The sequence below is a fragment of the Arvicola amphibius genome, chromosome 12 (genome assembly GCF_903992535.2).
Source record: "Arvicola amphibius chromosome 12, mArvAmp1.2, whole genome shotgun sequence".
NCBI lineage: Eukaryota > Metazoa > Chordata > Mammalia > Rodentia > Cricetidae > Arvicola > Arvicola amphibius.
In genome coordinates this window covers 22,408,772-22,428,640 of record NC_052058.2, presented here as the reverse complement: position 1 = coordinate 22,428,640, position 19,869 = coordinate 22,408,772, and the positions used below count along the sequence as shown (strand labels likewise).

The 19,869-nt window shown below is 44.8% G+C and overlaps 1 non-coding gene across 1 annotated transcript; it reads right to left on the bottom strand.

The window, feature by feature from the left end:
* Positions 1-9,432: 9,432 nt before the first annotated feature.
* On the bottom strand, positions 9,433-9,548 carry LOC119799631. Its single transcript, XR_005282908.1, has one exon. It is a non-coding gene; the product is annotated as a U5 spliceosomal RNA (small nuclear RNA).
* Positions 9,549-19,869: the final 10,321 nt, after the last annotated feature.

The following is a 19,869-nucleotide window of genomic DNA, read 5'->3' as shown; positions in this document are numbered from 1 at the left end:
ACACGCATGCGCACACACGCCTACATACCCAGACATTTTTTTAAAAAATGATGTTGAGATTAGGAATATTTATTTATTTATTTATTACTTACTTATTTACTTATTTATTTATTTTGATACACGGTCCTCTGTGCAGCTCTGTCTGGCCTGGGCACGCTACTAGGACAGGCTGGTTTTGAACTCACAGAGATCTCAGCCTCCAGAGTTTGGGCTTGTTTTTGTTTTGAGGAGGAATTTCAAGTGTGTCAGGCCTTGAACTTAGTCTGAGCTGGAAGAGTCAAGCAGGGATCGCGCTGGGGTAGTGCGTGAGCCTACGTGAGCTTGCTTGTGTGCGTGAGTGTGTGTACGTGTGTAAGGGCAGGGAACTGTTATTCTTCCAGCCACCCAGTGCACCCAGCCTTTGCCAGCCTCGCCAGCTTTTCTGACGACTTCAGACACCAGCATGTCTGTTGCAGAGAGAGGTTTAAGCCTTGAGCTTCCTTTAAAATATATATATATGTGTGTGTGTGTGTGTGTGTGTGTGTGTGTGTGTGTTTGGACACGCAGGCACAAGTGTTCAAACACTCGGGAACGCTTAGGAATATCGGAGCACAACTTTGAGAAGTGGATTCTCTCCTACCTTAACGTGGGCTCTGGGGATTGAATAGAGGCAGTTAAGCAGCCCCTTTGTTATTTAAGCGACTTGGTTTGGGGCTGCAGAGACGGCTCAGTAGCTCAGAGCTCTTGCTGTTCCTGCAGAGGATCCAGGTTCAGTTTCCAAGCCCCACATGATGGCTCCATTTCTTACTGCAGTTTCCGGGGATCTGCTGCCCTCTTCTGGGCTCTGCACGCGCCTCATGCACACAATCGCTATTAAGCAGGCAGAACATGCAATACATAAAATAGTAATAAGTAAATAATTTAAATATTTAATTGATTTTTAGTTACCTACATACACGTGTATCTGTGTCTTTATAACTGAACGGTTTTAAAATTATGCATGTTGGGCGGTGGTGGTGCACACCTTTAATCCTAGCACTCAGGAGACAGAGGCAGGTGGATCTTTGTGAGTTTGAGGCCAGCCTGGTCTACAGAGTGAGTTACAGGATAGCCAGAGCTTCACAGAGAAGCCCTGTCTGGAAAAATAAAACAAAGCAAACATAAAAATTTATTTATTTGCTTATTTTTTTTATTTTTGCAACAGGGTTTCATATGTCCAAGCTGGCCTCAACTCAATATTACTGGCCTTGAACTCTTGATTTTCCTGGCTCTATCTCCTGAGTACTTGGATTCCAGGCATGGACCATGGCGCCCCAATTTTTTTCCTGCTAAATAATTCTTACTAGGTGGGGTTGGCCTGAAGCCGCTGAAGCCTATTTGGAATCCCCCTGTTGTAGGTGTACCAGAGTCCCTGCTTACCTTTAGTAACACAGAAAGAAAGAAGACAATTGCAAGCAGCATTTAAACTGAGGATCCAGTTTTTCCCTGCGTTAATGTTCAGCAGAACAACGCCACTAACCTTGCCCACCCCAGTTCAAACAAAAAACCAGATAGTAATACCTCTTCATTTGGGAAGTGGTAAGCTTTTGGGGACTCTGTGGATGAATGGGCGGGTAGTCACAGCCTTCCTGGGACCCATTAGAGCAGCGTGTTTCAATGGCCATAAAATTGTTCACACCCTGACATCCAGTGACGGCTCTCATGGGAATAAGCCCTCAGGAAACAATTAAACGAAGCAAGAGAGCATATACATATATATGCGTGAAAGACATTCATTGTAGCGAGATTCGTAAATGTAACAAGCTGGATGGAGACCAAGTTCTCCACAATAAGCTGATTGTTAAACTAGAGTACGCAGACCGGTGGACTTTTATTCAGTTATTGAATAATAATTACGGAGAGCGTGTAGAAACACGGAACTATTTATAATTTTGGGGTATACACTTATTAAGTAAGAGGAGAGCGAAAGCCCAGTATGGTGGTGCCTGCTGGTGCCCCAACACTCAGAAGGTGGAGCAGAAAGACGAGCTGGAGGCTAGATCGGGTTCTGCGGCTAGTCTGGACTATAAAGACAGACTATATATATTTATTTTTCTCTTTTGAAAAGTCCTTTCCTGGTTATTGAAGCCTGAGCACTCTGGAGCAGCAAACTCTCTGGTGACATTGTGTCAAGGTTGTGTGGGCGGTCCTGCACTGGGGTCTGGGCAGAGCTCAGAAGGTTTTGGTAACAGTAGCGCTACACACCACCTGAAGCACCGTGACCCTTAGAGGAACAGGAGCTTCTTGAGGACTTAAGCTTGAGCCCAGTCCCTGCCCAGGTCTCTGTGGGCATCCAGCAGCTGTGTATTGAGGCCAAGGCATGCAGACAAAACTCCCACACACATAAATCTTAAAAAAAGAAGAAGAATTATAGGACAGGAAAAAGTTCCAGGAAGTTGAGGTCAATTATGATACTCCATATAGAAGGGAAAAAATGGAAGAAAATAAAATAAAAACTTATATCACAGATGACTGAAGATACTACTTTTTTGTTTGTTTTTGTTTTCTGAGACAGGATTTCTCTGTGTAGCCCTGCCTGTCCTGGAACTCACTCTGTAGACCAGGCTGGCCTTGAGTTTACCGAGAACCACCTGTCTCTGCCACTGAGTTCTGGGACTAAAGGTGTGCGTGTGTGGCTACCACCACTTGGTTGAAGATACTACCTAGCATAGGGTCTTCTGCCCATGCCCCGCAAACCGCTTTTCCTTCTGTGTATAAGAATCCCTTTCCTATACCTGGGTTTCCTGAGATTGTCTTTTTTGGGGGATGCTAGCCTCCTTCATCTTCTCTGCGTGTCAGTCCTTGAGTAAATCTGATTTCCTACCGGCTATTTCTTGCCTCCTGAGCATTGGCTTTCTGGGTGCCTTGGATTACAGTAATGTTGGATTCTATGTATGTCTATACATTGTCCTTTCTTCAAGTCAGCACCAGAGGCCCTGACAGTCAACACGATCCTTCCGGTCCTGGAGCCGACCATCAGGGCGGTGTGAGGTTCATTATGCTACTCGGACCTGCATGAGATTTGAAACATAATTCCTTTTAAGTTTCTAGAAGTTTTGGATTGCAGTTTAACAGAGGTAACTGAGGCCTTCGAAGACAAAAATCACGGATGGAGAGGAAGCTGTATTTTAACTTGATATATACATGGCAAACAGAAAAATTTCACACGGGAAACTTTGAATTTAGGTTTTTCTTTTTCTTTTCTTTCTTTTTCTCTCTTTCTCTATTTCTTCCCCCCCCCCTCTCTCTCTCTCTCATCGTCTTTGGGAGAAACAAAGGAGGCTATGGTAGTTAACAGCATAGTTTGTTTTTCAGATTTAAGTCAGTACTTCTCTGGTGATGAGAGTCTGAAGTTTAATTACCCTCCCCTTCCTGGTGCAGAGGGGAGGCACCCTTGAAATGGAAATTTCCTTTCCTAAGGGGGCAAGCTTCTACACTCTTTTCTGAACGGTTTCCAAGGCTGGGAGTGTGGGTCAGTGGTGGGAGCATGCGCACTTTGCAGGTGGACGGCTCTGGGTTAGCCAGTGCCAGTATGATCTAGAACTAAGTGCTTACTCCTCTACCCATCCAGGGAGGGACAGACAAGCATCTAAGTGGTTTTGTTAGGAGCTCATGAATGGAGGCAGTCTTCACTCCACAGAGCAGAACGGCAGCTCCTGTTGGACACGGGCAAAGCTGGGTTTTGTGAGAGAGGGACAAGAAAACAGAATATGGAGTTAGGGAAATTTGCTTGGTAACAGGTAACAGGAGGTTGCAGGTGTTTTTTGTTTTTTGTTTGGTTTGTTTTTCCCTTCTGTAAGGATTAAAGCAGGAAGTACTTCCTCCCTGTGGTGACTCAGGAAACTGGAATCTCTTGTTGGTAAGAAAATGCCCTGTTTGGGCTCTGTGTGCTTCCTTTTCAGTCTGATTTATCCTTTTGATTTGGCCTGATCACTCTTGGGACCCACCAAGACCCCAGGTCACAGCAATGGCTTCCCATCATTTCTAACTGTATCTTTTAACAAGCATACTGTATCTTTTAACAAGCAACTGTATCTTTTAACAAGTACTGCTGGCAAGGAAGGCACCAGGTCTCATTACAGATGGTTGTGAGCCACCATGTGGTTGCTGGGAATTGAACTCGGGACCTCTGGAAGAGCAGCCAGTGCCCTTACCCTCTGAGCCATCTCTCCAGCCCATTAAAAAATATTTATGTATTTATTCTATATGTGTGTGTGTGGTGTGTGCGTGCCTCGGTGTGTGTATGTGTACCACATGTGTGGAGGAGCCCTTGGATGTCAGAGGAGGGCACTGCATCACCTGGAATTCGATTTATAGGTGGTTGTGAGCTACTATGGATACTGGGATTGGAGCCTCAAGTTTTGTTTGCTTTTGAGACAGGGCCCACTATGTAGCCTTGGTTGTCCTGACTCACTGTATAGACCAGGGTGGCCTTGAACTAGATCTGCTTGCCTTTGCCTCCAGGGTGCTGGTGTTAAAGATGAGGGACGCTACACCCAGCCACACCCACTTCTTGCTGAGAGGAGTGTTTCCATACATAGAAGAAGCTGAGACAATGTGGGTGACATCTTTGGATTCTGCTCCCACATTAGGTGAAACCTAATCACAAGAGGAGTGGGGGCAAGGGTGAGGACGCGCTCGATAGTTGACTAGTTTTGAATAATAGACTTCCAGCAAAATGGACGTATTTCATTTCCAGACGGAAGTGATGAAAGAGCTGCACGATTTTGCAGATCTGGGAGGCCTGTGTGGTTTGGTCTATCCCTTTTGCAGTCCCAAAGACCTCAGCGTGAAATCACCAAGCTGCTCCTTGGGGGATGGTTGTTCTGCAGAATCAGCAGTGACTTTGTATTAGCAGGTACTAAAGTGCTGTTGTATTAAGTCATTGGGGTTTTGAGCTTGTCTGGGCTGTGTTGTTTAATGAGTTCATCACTATTACAGCAGGTGGCTTCCGTTCTTACCGACACCCTAGCCCAGGTTCTTACCTACACCCTAGCCCAGGCCCTGACACCGCCCCCTAGCCCAGGCTCTGAGTTCTGGCTTCCTCTTTCTTTGATTTTGCCCATCTACACGGTTGCCTCTGTCTTCTCTGGGTAAACTTCTCCTGATCCAGTGTCGATGCACAGTTCAGCTTTTGCCTCAAAGGTTTTTTTTTTTTTTTTTTTTTTTTACTTGAGTCAAAGACGAAGCACCATGTTCTAGGAACACGGATTCAGGTTGCATTGAATAACATGTTCTAACATGTCAGTAGTTTCATGAAGTTTTTTATAGTTCATGACATTTTTACAGTCGGAAACAAAAGAGAGCCATAATTCAAGACAGTTTTCAAGCGTGTTGGTGGGAACCCCAGTGAAGGAGCCTGCTCCTACAAAGTCAGCTAGGGTTCCTGACTTGGGCTTGGGGGTCGTTAAGAGACAGGTTGGTTACAGCACAGCAGGAGACTCAGCTGCGGCTGTTAGGTCATAGCTGGGTCTTAGTTTCTGGGTTCGTGGAAGCTACCGGTTTGTTAAATTCCTATATTCTCAGGCTTTCTTTCTTTTCTCTCTTTTTGGTAGCTGGAAGATGTCAGGTTATATACAAATATGAGCGATGAGGGTCTTTTAACCGGGCCACAGATCATTTGGCTCTGGATCTGCAACATTCCGATTCTCCATAAGCAGGATGTTCTAGTAAGCCAACCAGCCTGGAAGGGTCTTAAGCTAGGCATGGTTTCTATGTGGAAACTTCAGCTTCTAACACTCTTGCCCCAGAACCTTTGAGCTTGGTGCTGCTGAATTGGTGTTGGACTCCGCCAGGACCTGGCAGAGGGAACACAGGAAATTTTTAAACAGGTAATTTACAGTTCTTGTGGCTAAGTAGGTAAAATAAAGCTGTCCCAAAGTTTTTAATATGATTTATATTTATTATTATTATTACTACTACTACTATCGTTCTTGTTTTTTCTAGACAGATTCTCACTCTCTAGACCAAGCTGGCCTTGAACTCACAGAGATCCACCTGCCTCTGCCTCCTAAGTGCTGGGATTAAGTGCCACTATGTCTTGCCCTGTCCCAGGGTTTTAATGTGAAGAATAATTTGGAAAGAAATGAAAGGGGTATTTGAAAAACAGTTTTCTGATAGCAGGGTATATAGCAAGGTGTGGGGTGAGTTTGAGGAGAGAGGATCGGTCAGGGATATGATCACGTAATTCTTTATATCAAAGGTGGTAGTGGTTAGATTTGTGTAATCTTTCAAACTAACATCAATTATTAATCCATATAATCCGGTAAGATAACCTTGTTCTTTGACATCTTGGAAATCCAGTCCCAGGCTGGTGATTGTAGTTACTCAGAGGCAAAGCAGGCATGTCGGCTTTGTTCACCTGTTCGTTCACACACTCTTCCTTGTGTTCATTCATACAGCCTTTTCTTTTTTTTATAAATATTTATTTATTATGTATACAATATTCTGTGTCAGTGTGTATGTCTGCAGGCCAGAAGAGGGCACCAGACCTCATTACAGATGGTTGTGAGCCACCATGTGGTTGCTGGGAATTGAACTCAGGACCTTTGGAAGAGCAGGCAATGCTCTTAACCACTGAGCCATCTCTCCAGCCCCATACAGCCTTTTCTTAAGTCCTGCTAGACTGGGGCTTGCAAACCTTTGCACCATGGGGCTCGTATAAAAGGCTCATCTTTGGGGGCTGGAGAGATGGCTCAGTGGTTAAGAGCATTGCTTGCTCTTCCCAAGGCCCTGAGTTCAATTCCTGTAACCACATGGTGGCTCACAACCATCTGTAATGAGGTCTGGTGCCCTCTTCTGGCCTGCAGACAGACAAAATATTGTATACATAATAAATAAATATTTTTTTAAAAAAGGCTCATCTTCTCCTTCTGGATCTGGGCATGGTGTTCTTTGATGCAGCCAATAAAATCCTGCCTTCTGGAGTGAGGGTGATGCCTGCAGACTTTGCCAAGAATGGACACAGGAAGTATAGAAAAGGATCCATTCAAATAATATTCAAGTACTGTGGCCCCCCCCCCCCCCGTTCTGGTATTGAATAGAGGGACTTGTGCATACTAGGCAGGCATTCTATTACTGAGATGAATCCTAGCCTCTCGAGTGAGATTTTACCTGCTGTAAACTTTAAATGGTCGTGGGAACAGTTTTGGGTTACGTATTGCTGTGAAAACTCATAACCATCAGCGTCACCAGGCATGAGCCGCAGGAGACGGTACCTGGAACTCGGAGTCAGCAGCTGATATGTTCCTTACTGTTTCAGGACCGTCAGTAAATAAGAGAAGAATTTCAGGATGAGTCAATACGATGCCCAATCAGAGTTTATCTAATATTGGTTTTAATTTGTGCATGTGTGTTTATGTGAATGTGTGTGCGGATGCTCTTGGAGCCCAGAGGATCCCTTGGAGCTGGAGTAACAGAGCGCCGTGAGCTGCCTGAGTAAGTGGGCGCTGGGAACTGAACTCCAGGCCTCTGCAAGAGCAGCAAGTGTCCTTAACCACTGAGCAACTTCAAAAGTATTCAGTGTTAAGTAACATTTGTGCCATGTTTTAGAGTTTACAGTTACATAAATTGAGCCTCAGCATAGCCACTGGTGAGGCGGTTACTACCCCCACTTCACGATGCAGGATACAGAGCTTCCCCAAGGACAGTACCGGGCTTGCTTTCCCAACCCACGTCCCTGTTACTGTCTCAGTCTGTTTCTTGTTCCTTGGGCTTATTTTGAGTATGGATTTGCCTGCATTCCTGCTTAGACGCCTGCACCGGATCTGGGACTTCCTTTGTTTATTACCCGAAGGGTGGGTGGGTCCTTAGTAAGGGCCAGGCGTTAACAGTTCACACGCTCCGCTGCGCTCTGTGACCACAAGAGATTTTAAGGATCTTTAGCGGAGAAAATTTAGTATAAAAATGGAAAGCAAAGCCGGGCGGTGGTGGTGCACGCCTTTAATCCCAGCACTCGGGAGGCAGAGGCAGGCGGATCTCTGTGAGTTCGAGACCAGCCTGGTCTACAAGAGCTAGCTCCAGCGAGCCGCGCGGTGGCTCAGCGTGTAGGGCGCGTGCGAGTGTGCGTGCGCGTGTCCGCGAGTTCGAATCCCGTGTGTGTGTTCTGTCCGTGTGCTGCTTGTGCTGACCTTGCGCGCGCGCGTGTATAATCCACGCCGCATCTTGTGGAAAATAAAAGAAAAAAAAAAAAAGCTAGCTCCAGGACAGGCTCTAAAGCTGCAGAGAAACCCTGTCTCGAAAAACACCAAAAAAAAAAAAAAAAAAAAAAAAAAAAAAAAAAAAAAAAAAGGAAAGCAATTCTGTCTGACGCATTGAGATTTTCTTCAGGAAGAGTGAAAAGCGTTTCTGGGATGCTTCAGGTCTCTTCCTGGCCAATTCTTGGTTCCCTGGTGTATCCTCGTGAGTGAGCCTGGCATTTTCCTGAGGTGCTCTTCACTCTGCTTACCCTTAGAGAACAGTGGTCCCTGGGAGGTAGGGTAACCATTCAGCCCAAACACTTAGCCAGAAGCGGATGTGATTATTTGTTTTCCCAAGCTAACCAGGCAGCCAGGGAAATAGAATCGGTAATTTAGAACAATTAGGATTCCCCAGTTTTTGTCACAGACAACAAAGCAACCAACCATAGTGAGGTGGTATTAATATTAATAATTAAACATAGTTAAACATAGTTAATAATAAATGTGCTTAATAGAGACACGCATGATGTAACACTTTTTTTTTTTTTGCTTATTATACAGTCCTTGCTCCTTTAGGTTTTAAAAGTATTTTATATGGTAGAACAACCACATAGTTTTGATTCCTGTTAAAGTTTTATAAAGGAGAATGATCTAGAAACAGATGACAGTACTTCATGAGAAAACATTGATCATTCATATTCATCAGACCAGATGGTGATCCCCCAAATAAGACTTGTGGTACATGTTGTCCGGTGGTGCCCTTGTCAGCTTGTCACACGCTGCAGTCATCTGCGAAGAGAAACCATTGAGAAAACGCCTGTATAAGATTGGCCTTTAGGCAAGTCAGTTTCTCGATTGACCACCGATGTGGGGGTACTCCCCTGCGGGTGGTCCTGGGAAGAGAGCCTCGAGCAGAGCACGGGCGCTTCTGGCTTTTGAGGTCCCCGCCCCAGAATTTTCTATCACTTTATGTCACCGATTTTTATGACTGGGGTATTTTCACTTTGAGGAAACGGAGGTATCTCAGAGGGACAGTCTCCTTCCTTAAGGAAAGGACTTAAGAGGTAGGGTATGTTCCCTTGGTGATAATTATACTCTTGTGTGTGTTTCGGGATTCTTCCACACCTCCGAGGGAAACCTGTCTTTCCGATGGCTGGAAACTACAGCTCTTTTGCTTTTACTAAGTCAAGCTGGTGATAAACAGTCATACATCAGTCTGATTTTGGACAGTATTGGTAGCCTCGCTAATGCAAGGCCTCAAAAAATTAGTCTAAGACTCAGAATTGTTCCTCTCCACGGAAATCTTTAGTAAAAGGCGAAAGATTTATACGATCTGAAGAGAAACCAGAGTATGCCTTACTTTCCTAGGTGTACAGTCCTCGGCCGACTGTACCTCCTAGTTCACCAATGGTAACTATTCTCCTCGAAAGACTGTGGCTGTTTCATTCGTTTAGGGTAAAATTTTGAAATATCCATCAAATTAAGAAACTAGGATGAATAAAAATGAAAACAACAAAAAAGTACATTGTTCTTTTAAATGATGTAATTACCCGTGTGCAGTGCATTGTGGGTATGCAAATGTCGCCGGCGGGCCGGGTGGCCTCCCTCGGTTTCCGGAAGTGCCTTGGATTTGTCCCCGTTGCCGCTAAGCGCTGGGTCGCCACCAGAAAGAGCGAAAGCCAGATTTACAAGCGTCCAGACGTGTGTGACTTTGGCTTTGCTTGTGCGCTTTAATTCCAGCTTTGATACGTAGAGGCAGCGGAAGGGGGAACCATTGGATTTGAGGCCTGTCTGGTCTACATAGCGAGTGCCAGGCCTGCCAGGGTTACATATGGGAACAAAACTAAAATCAAAGTATGACTTTTCTGGGCGGAGCCCACTGTAGCGCGCGTGTCTAGCATGCAGGAGGGTTCCATTCTCAGCCCCGTTACATAAATACAAACAAAAAAGTTGAGAACACCATCTTGTCTTTAAAGGCGGGGGTACAGCTCGGTGGCTGAGTGCCTGCCTGCCGTGCAGCAAGGAGGCGGGTTTAATCCCATTGTAAAATCTTTCCAGCCTGGCAGGGGTGGCATATGCCCGACCTCTCAGCATTGGGAGGGCTGGGTTTTAGTAAGGTAAGACTTACCTAAAATAAAATCAAGTATCGTTTTAAAGGATTATTTAATAACACAGAATGGTGTCCCACTGTTTTGTGAAAGTAAATAAACAACCTAGGACTTAATAAATCCGTGTTTATTTATTTCCGGTGCTTGGGCTTGACCGTTGGCCATGACACCCTCTACCCCCCAGCTACACCTCACCGCTGCTATGATTGGAGAATAGTAGGACGTTCTTAGTTTATGAGTCTGATCAGGAAATCATTAGATCGAGAGGGTGTGGAACTCAGGGTGAGCCTCCTGCCTTGGCCTCTTTCCAATGCGGGGATTACAGGTGTGACCACTCTTCTGGCTTCTTACAGCCTGGTGACCGAGGATCCCCTATACTCTGTCGGTGCTGGGAATAGAGTCCCTCGCCACAGTGCTCAGCCCCACTGATTCTCTGAAAACAAAACAAAGCAACTTCTTCTGCAGTAAAAAATTCAGGGAAGAATGGGAAATAAACACAAAGAGATTTTACATAATAAAAAATTAATATGCATATGTAAATGTGCTATCGATGATTGAATTGATCCTACAGAAGAATGTGTTTAGACTAACAGTAATGATACATGCCTGACTCTAGGGTGTTGAGGCAGGAGGACCGCTGTGAGTTCATTGTCATTCTGAGTTTACACAGGAAGGTTGAGGGCAGACTGAGCTAGAGACTGAAACCTTGTCTCAAATAGCAAAGATAGAGCTGGACAGGCGGTTCAGAAGCCAAGGGCACAGACTGCTCTTGCGGACGCTGCGGTTAGGCTCCCAGAATTACCTGGGTTCACCGCTGTTAATATTTTGCTGTATTTGTTTTTTTTCCCCCTCTCCATTCACTGACACGCACACTTTTTAAAATCATTGGAGGGACGTTAATCCTGGCCCTTCACCTTAAATAATTATGTGTTTCCTAATGATAGGATCGCCCGCACACATTGATTGATTGCTACAGAACAACTTCACATCATGAACGTCAACATAATTGGTACTTTCCTAGGGTGGCTCACCAGCCTGGGGATCAGGCAGGGTTGGCATCGGTTGAAATCCCTCTGCCTTTCATCCTCTCCGATTGTCAGGAGGCTTCTGGTCCCCTTTGAAGTCCCCAGTCCCCAGGGGATATCTAGTGTGGGTGACAAACAGGGACTCTGTTCTTCTCATGTGCCAGCTGTGCTGAGTGATCTTTATTGCCAACTTGAGAGGACTGAAAATCATCCAGGAGGCACTTTTATCACTCACCCCTTTCATCAATCACTCGCCGCTTTGTAGCACCAACAATGAAAACCCTGAAAACCCAGAGACAGATACTGGGGTTCAAGCGGAAGATCAGAAAAGCAAAGCAGCCAGCCACTAGCTCCTACCTCTACCTACCTCAGGGTGGTCCTGCCTCCACGAATCCTCAGACGGAGACTGGAAGTGAGACCTGTTCCTCCCGTTTTATATTCCTCTCTAGTGCTGGATTTAAAGGCATGCGCCACCACTGCCCGGCCTCTATGGCTAACTAGTGTGGCTGCTGGGATTAAAGGTGTGAGCCACTACTTCCTGGCCTATAGTGGCTTAGCTTTGCACTCTGATCTTCAGGCAAGCTTTATTTATTAAAACACAAATAAAACTTCACTATACCCCTTGCCTTACAGCACGCATTCCAGTCTTGTAAAAGACTGGCCTGCAGTGCCTAGTGGTCTGGCTTATGCTCTCCTATCTTAATGTCTTGGGTGTTTTCTCCTTTTCTGGTGTCTTCTATCTCATCTTCCTCCTGACTTGTAGACAGCTACTTATTGTCCATTCAGTGCCAACTTTCTCCAGCAGGCTGCCCGTATCTGTACCTACGATGGGCCTATCCCAACTTGTCCTCAGCTGGTGTCCTTTCTAAACTGTGATCTCTTAAAGGAATGTGTCAAATCTTCTCTGTATGCCCAAGGTCTAGGTAGTTCATATTAAGGATTTAAAGTTACTTGACTGGAAAGATTTCAAGTGCTCAGCCTGTTTTTCTTTTTTCTTTTTTTTTTTTTAAATATTTATTTATTTATTATGTATACAATATTCTGTCTGTGTGTATGCCTGCAGGCCAGAAGAGGGCAGCAGACCTCATTACAGATGGTTGTGAGCCACCATGTGGTTGCTGGGAATTGAACTCAGGACCTTTGGAAGAGCAGGCAATGCTCTTAACCTCTGAGCCATCTCTCCAGCCCCTCAGCCTGTTTTTCTTATAATTGTTGATTTTTTTTTTTGTCAAGATCTTCCTCTGTAGTTCAAGCTGTCCTTGGGCTCACAGCAGGCCTCTTACCTCAGCAAGTGTAGTAGCTGTCACAGGCACGAGCCACCACACCAGCACACCCTGCTTTGTTCGGTTTTATTGTGAACCTCAGATGGCCCTCTCAACTGCACCTCAAGGTTTGATGTGAAGGTGTGGTTAAAGCCAAGTAGCATGACTAACTTCTTTTGTCCAGAGCACCCATTTTCCCCTATGCAAAGGGATACTTGTGATCAATATTGTGTTATCTGAGTCTGATCTGTCTTTTTAAAAAATATTTATTTATTATGTATACAATATTCTGTCTGTATGCCTGCAGGCCAGAAGAGGGCACCAGACCCCATTACAGATGGTTGTGAGCCACCATGTGGTTGCTGGGAATTGAACTCAGGACCTTTGGAAGAGCAGGCAATGCTCTTAACTGCTGAGCCATCTCTCCAGCACCTTGAATGTGTAATTTTCAGGACCTTTCTAAGCCTTGTAAGTTGTGCTTCTTTCTTTGTCCTTCCATGTTTCTTTTACTTCCAGAGTCTTAAGAGCCACCCTCATCTTTCTAGGAAGGAATGTTTCAGTTTAGAGTTTAGCTCTGGCTCATGAGTGTACATAAATATACATAAATATATAGATGAGAATTACATGGGAGTGGGGTGGGAGGGTGTGTGGAAGGAATGAAAGGAGGGAGGAGGGGAGGGAGTGGGAACTTGGATTGGTACTTTTTAAAAAAAATCTAATAAAAAATAAAAAAATAAAAAGAAATATATAGACACAATTTAAGACACAAGGTCTACAGAGGTGACTCAGTGGTTAAGAGCAATAACAACTCACAACTGCTTGTTGCTCCAGATCCAGGGACTATTTTCCCTCTTCTGGATTCCACAGACACTTGCACTCACCTGCACACATTCCCATACCCACACACATACATATACTTTAGAGAGGCATAAGATGATGATTGTTATTGTGGGCTGAATTATGGTCTCTAAGAAGATATGTTGTAGTCCTTATCAAAAGAATGCAATGGTGCTATTTTATTTAAAAACAGGTTTGAAGGTATATATATATATATATATATATATATATATATATATAGTTATTCTAGATTAGGGTGAGTTTTGATTCCAATATGATTCATATTATTTTAAGAAAAGCAGAAGAAACATAGAGACCCACAGAGGGAGGATGGTCACATGGCTGGTCCAGGGAAGGAATCTCATCAAGTTGGTCATCAGACTCCCTAGGCTGCTGTTTTTCCTGCTGCCGTTGCTGCACCAGCTCTCTGACTTTGTAAATTAGCTGTTTTTATGTAACTGTGACCCAAATTGTTGTGGAATATTCCTTTACACTGTGCAAAGATATGTCATTGTGATCAATTTAATAAAAAGTTAAACACTCAATAGGTAGGCAGGATTGCGGGGTGGCAGAAAGAATGCTGGGAAGAAGGCAGAGTCATGGGGAGATGCCAGGAATTGCAGAGCACAGGATGGGTAACACAGAGATGAGGCAATAAAGCCATGAGGCAGAAAGTAAATGAATAGAAACAGGTTAGTAGTTATAAGAGCTAGTTAGAAATAAGCCTAAGCTATTGATTGAGCTTTCATAGTTAATAATAAGTCTCTGTATCATTATTGGGGAACTGAAAATTCCCAAGAAGTCTGACAACAGCAAATACTTTCCGGAACAATTAAGAGAGGAAGGATTGTTTGGTTCGTGGCCCTGGAAGGGTCCATGTTTGCTTGGCTGTGTGTACTTGAGCGGATCTTCCTATTCAGGAACCCGAAGCAGTTTCCAACTCATGAGGTGTAGGGAGCAGAGACTGAGATGGGATCCTGGGACAAGGTGTAACCTTCAAAGGCATGCCTTCAGAACCTCCTTTCTTTAACTAGACCCCACTTCCCAAAATTTTCAGAACTATCCCAAATAGTGTCACCATCTTGGGACCAAGCACTCAACACATGAAACTGTATTGAACCTTTCATATTCAAACTGTAATATTTGCCTCTCTAGATCAAGGGTCAGAATTCTGGTCTACAACATCCAGTTGGTAAACTTAGGCCATTTGTATGTATTATGGGTATTATGGTTTTGGTCCCTGTCCCTTTAAGAGACAAGCCACGCCCATTCCCTCCCCATCCGCTGAGGCAGGCTGATCTTCAGCTTCCGGCCTGAGCTCACTCTCTTTTCCATCTTCCTCTCGGAGAGGCAGCTTCGCTTCTGCCTCTCTCCCCACTTCTCTGCTCTCCCCCTTTCTTTCCCCTTCCTCCTTCCCCCTTCATAAATCCCCTGAATAAATATTTAACCTCACCATGTCTCTGTCTTCTGCCTGCCCTCCATGTGTCTCCCTGCCTGGGACCAGCCACTGCTCGGGGACCGGCAGCCATCTCTGCATGGGACTGGCTGCTCGCAGGGCCTGCTGTCTGCCGCCACATGGCCTGCTACCACCATTTGGGACTTTATAGAATTTGCTGCTTGCCTACAGCTGCCGCCTGGGACTCCGTAGCATTTTTTTAAAGAACAACAATGGGCTGTTGGATGGGTATGAGGAAGAACCTGGCTCTAACAGCTTCAGCAAACCTAACGCTCTCTTCTGGCCTCCTCGGTCATCTGAACATGTGAGGCACACATGCACACACACACAATAACAAAAGCAAGTCTTGAGAAAAAAAAAATGAAAATCTGCCAGGCGGTGATGGCACACACCTTTAATCCCAGCACTTGGGAGGCAGAGGCAGACGGATCTCTGTGAGTTCTAGGCCAGCCTGGTCTACATGAGCTAGTTCCAGGACAAGCTCCAAAGCTACAGAGAAACCCTGTCTTAAAAAACCAAAAAAGAAGGGGCTGGAGAGATGGCTCAGTGGTTAAGAGCACCGACTACTCTTCCAGAGGTCCTGAGTTCAATTCCCAGCAACCACATGGTAGCTCACAACCACCTATAAATGACATCTGGTGCCCTCTTCTGGCCTACAGGCAGGATACTGAATAAATAAATAAATTCTTAAAAAAAACAAAAAAGAAAGAAAAAGAAAAGAAAACATGCCGATCAATGATCAGAACGAACACAGGAGGAATATTGTTTTGTGGCTGTAAAGTCAACATGGAAATCAGTTATATCTAATTAGTACCAGACCCTGGATTTGAGCTCTAGTATTCAGGCTTGAAGGAAAATTATTTTTTCCATTATAGCAACTCTCTGCTGATGTCAGAATTACCAGACACCAAGTCTAAGGCTTCGTTGGTGAACTGCACCGTTGCTTTATGTCCTGTGCAGGACGAACTACAAACTGTGATACACTGAATGCACGCAAATCATCACTAGAGACAGTCAAGTGCTGAGTCTGGGGTTACAGGAAGTGTACATTTTATTTGAACACTCGTCTTAGACCCAGAGGTAGTTCTCTTTTGTTAGTATATGCACCTGTGAAATTTTACAAAGAAAATATTGGCTTAACAAGTACTATTTCATACAAGTTTTCTAGGAATTGCCAAAGGAGCCATGGAAAGAACCCAATGGCCTTGCTATTGCATTAAGATAACCCTGTGCGCCGCCTGGTGGTGGCAGCGCACACCTTTAATCCCAGCACTTGGGAGGCAGAGGCAGGTGGATCTCTGTGAGTTCAAGGCCAGCCTAGTCTACAAGAGCTAGTTCCAGGGCAGGCTCTGAAACTTCATCGAAACCCTGTCACAAACAAACAAACAACAAACAAACAAACAAACAAACAATATAACCCTGTACACAGTGAACGAAGCAACATCTAGGAGGAGGGGGAGGGGGAGGGGGAGGGGGAGGGGGAGGAGGAAAATGGTGGAATGGCACTGGAGCAGGAGTGATGGGGCAGGTAATAGAGCACCAGAGGATGTGTGTATTGTTGTTGGACATGCCGTCTGGGGACCAGCACTACTTGAGGATGAGGTAGTTAAACCGTTCAGCAAGCTTACTCACTTCCGAGGTGATAACTTCCCTTCCAAAGTTGCTGCCTGTCTATCTTAGGGCTCCACCGAGCTCGGGATCCTTCTCTGCTAGGAGAAAAACAAACAAACATATTTTTTTTTTTTTTTGGTTTTTCGAGACAGGGTTTCCCTGTAGTTTCTAGAGCCTGTCCTGGAACTAGCTCTTGTAGACCAGGCTGGCCTCGAACTCAGAGATCCGCCTGCCTCTGCCTCCCGAGTGCTGGGATTAAAGGCGTGCGCCACCACTGCCCGGCACAAACATTATTTTTAATTGTTTGTCTCCTCTGCAGTGGGGAGGAAGGTGAGGGGCAGGAGTTGTGCACCAACACCCAGAACTCTGGGTGTCTCCAGCTGGGGTTTCAGGGTATAGAGGCAGGGGTGTCTTTTAGCTTTAGCGGCAAGAGAGCGCCAGGGATCAGGCCCTGACGTGGCACCAGAGAAGCACCTTTGAGCATGTGCGTCTGAGTGGAGGCAGAGCCCGGCGGAAAGCCGTAGATAGGTGCTGATAAGCTGTAGGGAGAGCGGCGGTGGAAATGGTTATTCTGCAGTCTGAGTGCTATGTTCTTCATGGACAAGCACTGCTTATGAAGGGTGCCTTGGCATCCAGGGCCTGAGTTTTCCCTGAGGTGGACTGCAGGTTACTCAGGTCTTCACCCAGGGATTCATGCTCCAGGGGCTGCTGCAGGATCGTTAGAATTCTGGGTCTTGCAGATAGAAAGTTAAGATTAGGCTGCTTATTGTCTCATGGCAAAGTGGTGGTAAATGCAGTGTGAGAATGGAGATAATACCATCATTTGATAGATCCGGAAGGGTAAAGTGTACAATCCAAATTCACTCACTCAAAATTGGACTCATGGAGGCTGGGGAGATGGCTCATTTGATGAAGGGCTTGCTGCACAAGTGTGAGTTTGGATTCTCAGCACCCATATGAAAAGCTGGGCACAGTGGCATGTTCCTGTAACCCCAGGCGTAGGAGGCAGAGATAGGCAGACTCCTGGGGCTTGCCAGATTGGTTCTAGTCTAGCCACATTGATTCAGTGAGAGATTCTGTCTCAAAAAATATGTGGAAAATGATTGAAGAAGATACTTAATGTCACTTAGCCTTTGATCACTTAATGCACACATACATATGCACACACGAATAAGAAGATACAATACAACACATATACAAATCCATTAACAAAGAGTTTGAACTTTTGTTCATTAAAAACCTAACATAATATGGGAACTTTCAAAACCCAATACATTTATAAAAAAAATTTCAACGTGGTCTAGAGAGATGACTCAGTGGTTAAAAATGGCTACTGCTCTTCCAGAGGACTGGAATTCAGTTCCCAGAACCCCTGGGTGGTGGCTCACAACTGCCTGTATCTCTATATCCAAGGGATGTGTCTGGAATCTGAGGGCATTCACTTCCTCTTCTGCTAGTCAATGTAACACTGGAGGTGATACCTTGTAGTAACACAAGAAAATGAAAAAGGCATAAAGATTGGTAAGGAAAGAACAATAGTTACTGTTTTCAGATGACATAATTGTTACATAGGAAATCTGAAATAACTCACAGATTAATGAATAAAAGATATAAAGTCTACATGAAAACCAGCATGATTCTCCATGTGCAATCAAACAATATGAAATTGAAATTTAAAAAGGAAATATCTACAACATAAAAAATGTCAAGTAGCCAACAATCATTCAGGAGACAGAGGCATCCTTTGCCATCCTTTGCCATCACACAAGAAAGAAAGTGCTGTGCAGCTAAATAGAATGTAGTTATATATATTGAAGATTTATTTCTAAGCATATGTATATGCGTGTCCTTATGTGTGTGCAGGGGCCTAAACCGACAACAAAAAACCTAAACCAAACTACAAACACACACCAACAAAGGCAGTGTAGTATGGGAACAAGGAACTGATCACCATTGATCTGGTGTTTACCCTAGAGGGAGGGAGGGCTTTGTAATGGGGAAGGAATGTATTTGATGCTTCTGAAGTGCAGATAAGATTTTATTTCTTCACCTGGCTAGTAATCCAACAATATTTGCTTTTCTATAATTCATTAATCTCTGTATTCATCTGTACCCACTCTCTATACATGTACATGTATTTGTTGAACAATAAAGCGTATATTTTAAAAACAGTAAAATATAACAAGTCACCTGGGGGATACAGATGCTGGGATGGATTGAGGTGGTATGGGAGGGAGGGGCTTTCTTCACAAGTTCACCCTCAGGGCACACACATGCTTCCACATCTCCCCGCCACCTAGCACACTTTGAGCTGGAGGGACCACTGAAGATAAACTGAAGACCACTCGGAGCAGAGCCCAGCAAAAGCAAGCTTCCTTTTTTTGTTGTTTATATCCCCATTTCCCCGCCCCCCCCTCAGGATTGGGATCAAATCCAGGACTCTAGTTCTCCCAGATTTTCAGCTCGTTCCTCCACACAACGGACTCAGTCTCTGTCCAGCTTAGTCTGCAGTATAGCAGAAAGCTCAGCTGGAGCAGCTTCTTACCCCTGATCTTGCTCTCATCCCCACCTTCTGTCTCGTCGTCACCAACAGAAGATACAACAAACTAGCTGGTTCCACAGTTACATAATTAATGCTTCTGATTCGATTCTGCTGTTGCGTAAGGAAATCCGGCTATCAGAGAAGTTGATCTAAATGACACCCGAGTCCCAAAGAGAGCAAGAGGAAGACTGGAGAGAGCAGCTGTCATGCAGTCATACGACCCCTGACCACCAGTGATCCGCTTGCCTTGCTTTCAAATGTGTCAGTGATTTAAGCCCTAAAATCCCACCCTGACAATAAAGAAGAAGGAACTCATGGGAATGACCCAGAAGATGCTAGGCACAACAGAAGCTAGCCATGCCATCTAAGTGCTGCTCAAATTGCAGCCTCATAGACAAAGGAAATGATTCTTGTTTTAAATTACCCAGTTGTGGAGTGGTTTGTTACAACAGGTAACTGATACAACCTCTAAGAAAAGGGCTTTGAATTTGTTTCTTTAGCTGCCGGGTGATAGGGGTACTTTTAATGAGATTATAGTAATAATTATGTGTGTGAGTTTTTTTTTTAAAGGCAGGGTCTCATGTAGCCCAGGCTGGCTTTGAACTCTGTAGACGGATGACCTTAAAGTCTTGATCATCCTATCCCTATCTCCCAAATGCTGGCATTACAGGTGTGGATCATCATTCCTAGATATGGCTTGTATTTCATAAGGATTCCCTTTGGCACCAGTGTGCAGAAGAATTTGAGAGGACCAATACTAGAGGTAGAAGAGGGCTAAGGAATGTTCAAAACAGAGGCCAGAGACTTTGTCACAAAACTCACAAGCATCTGGC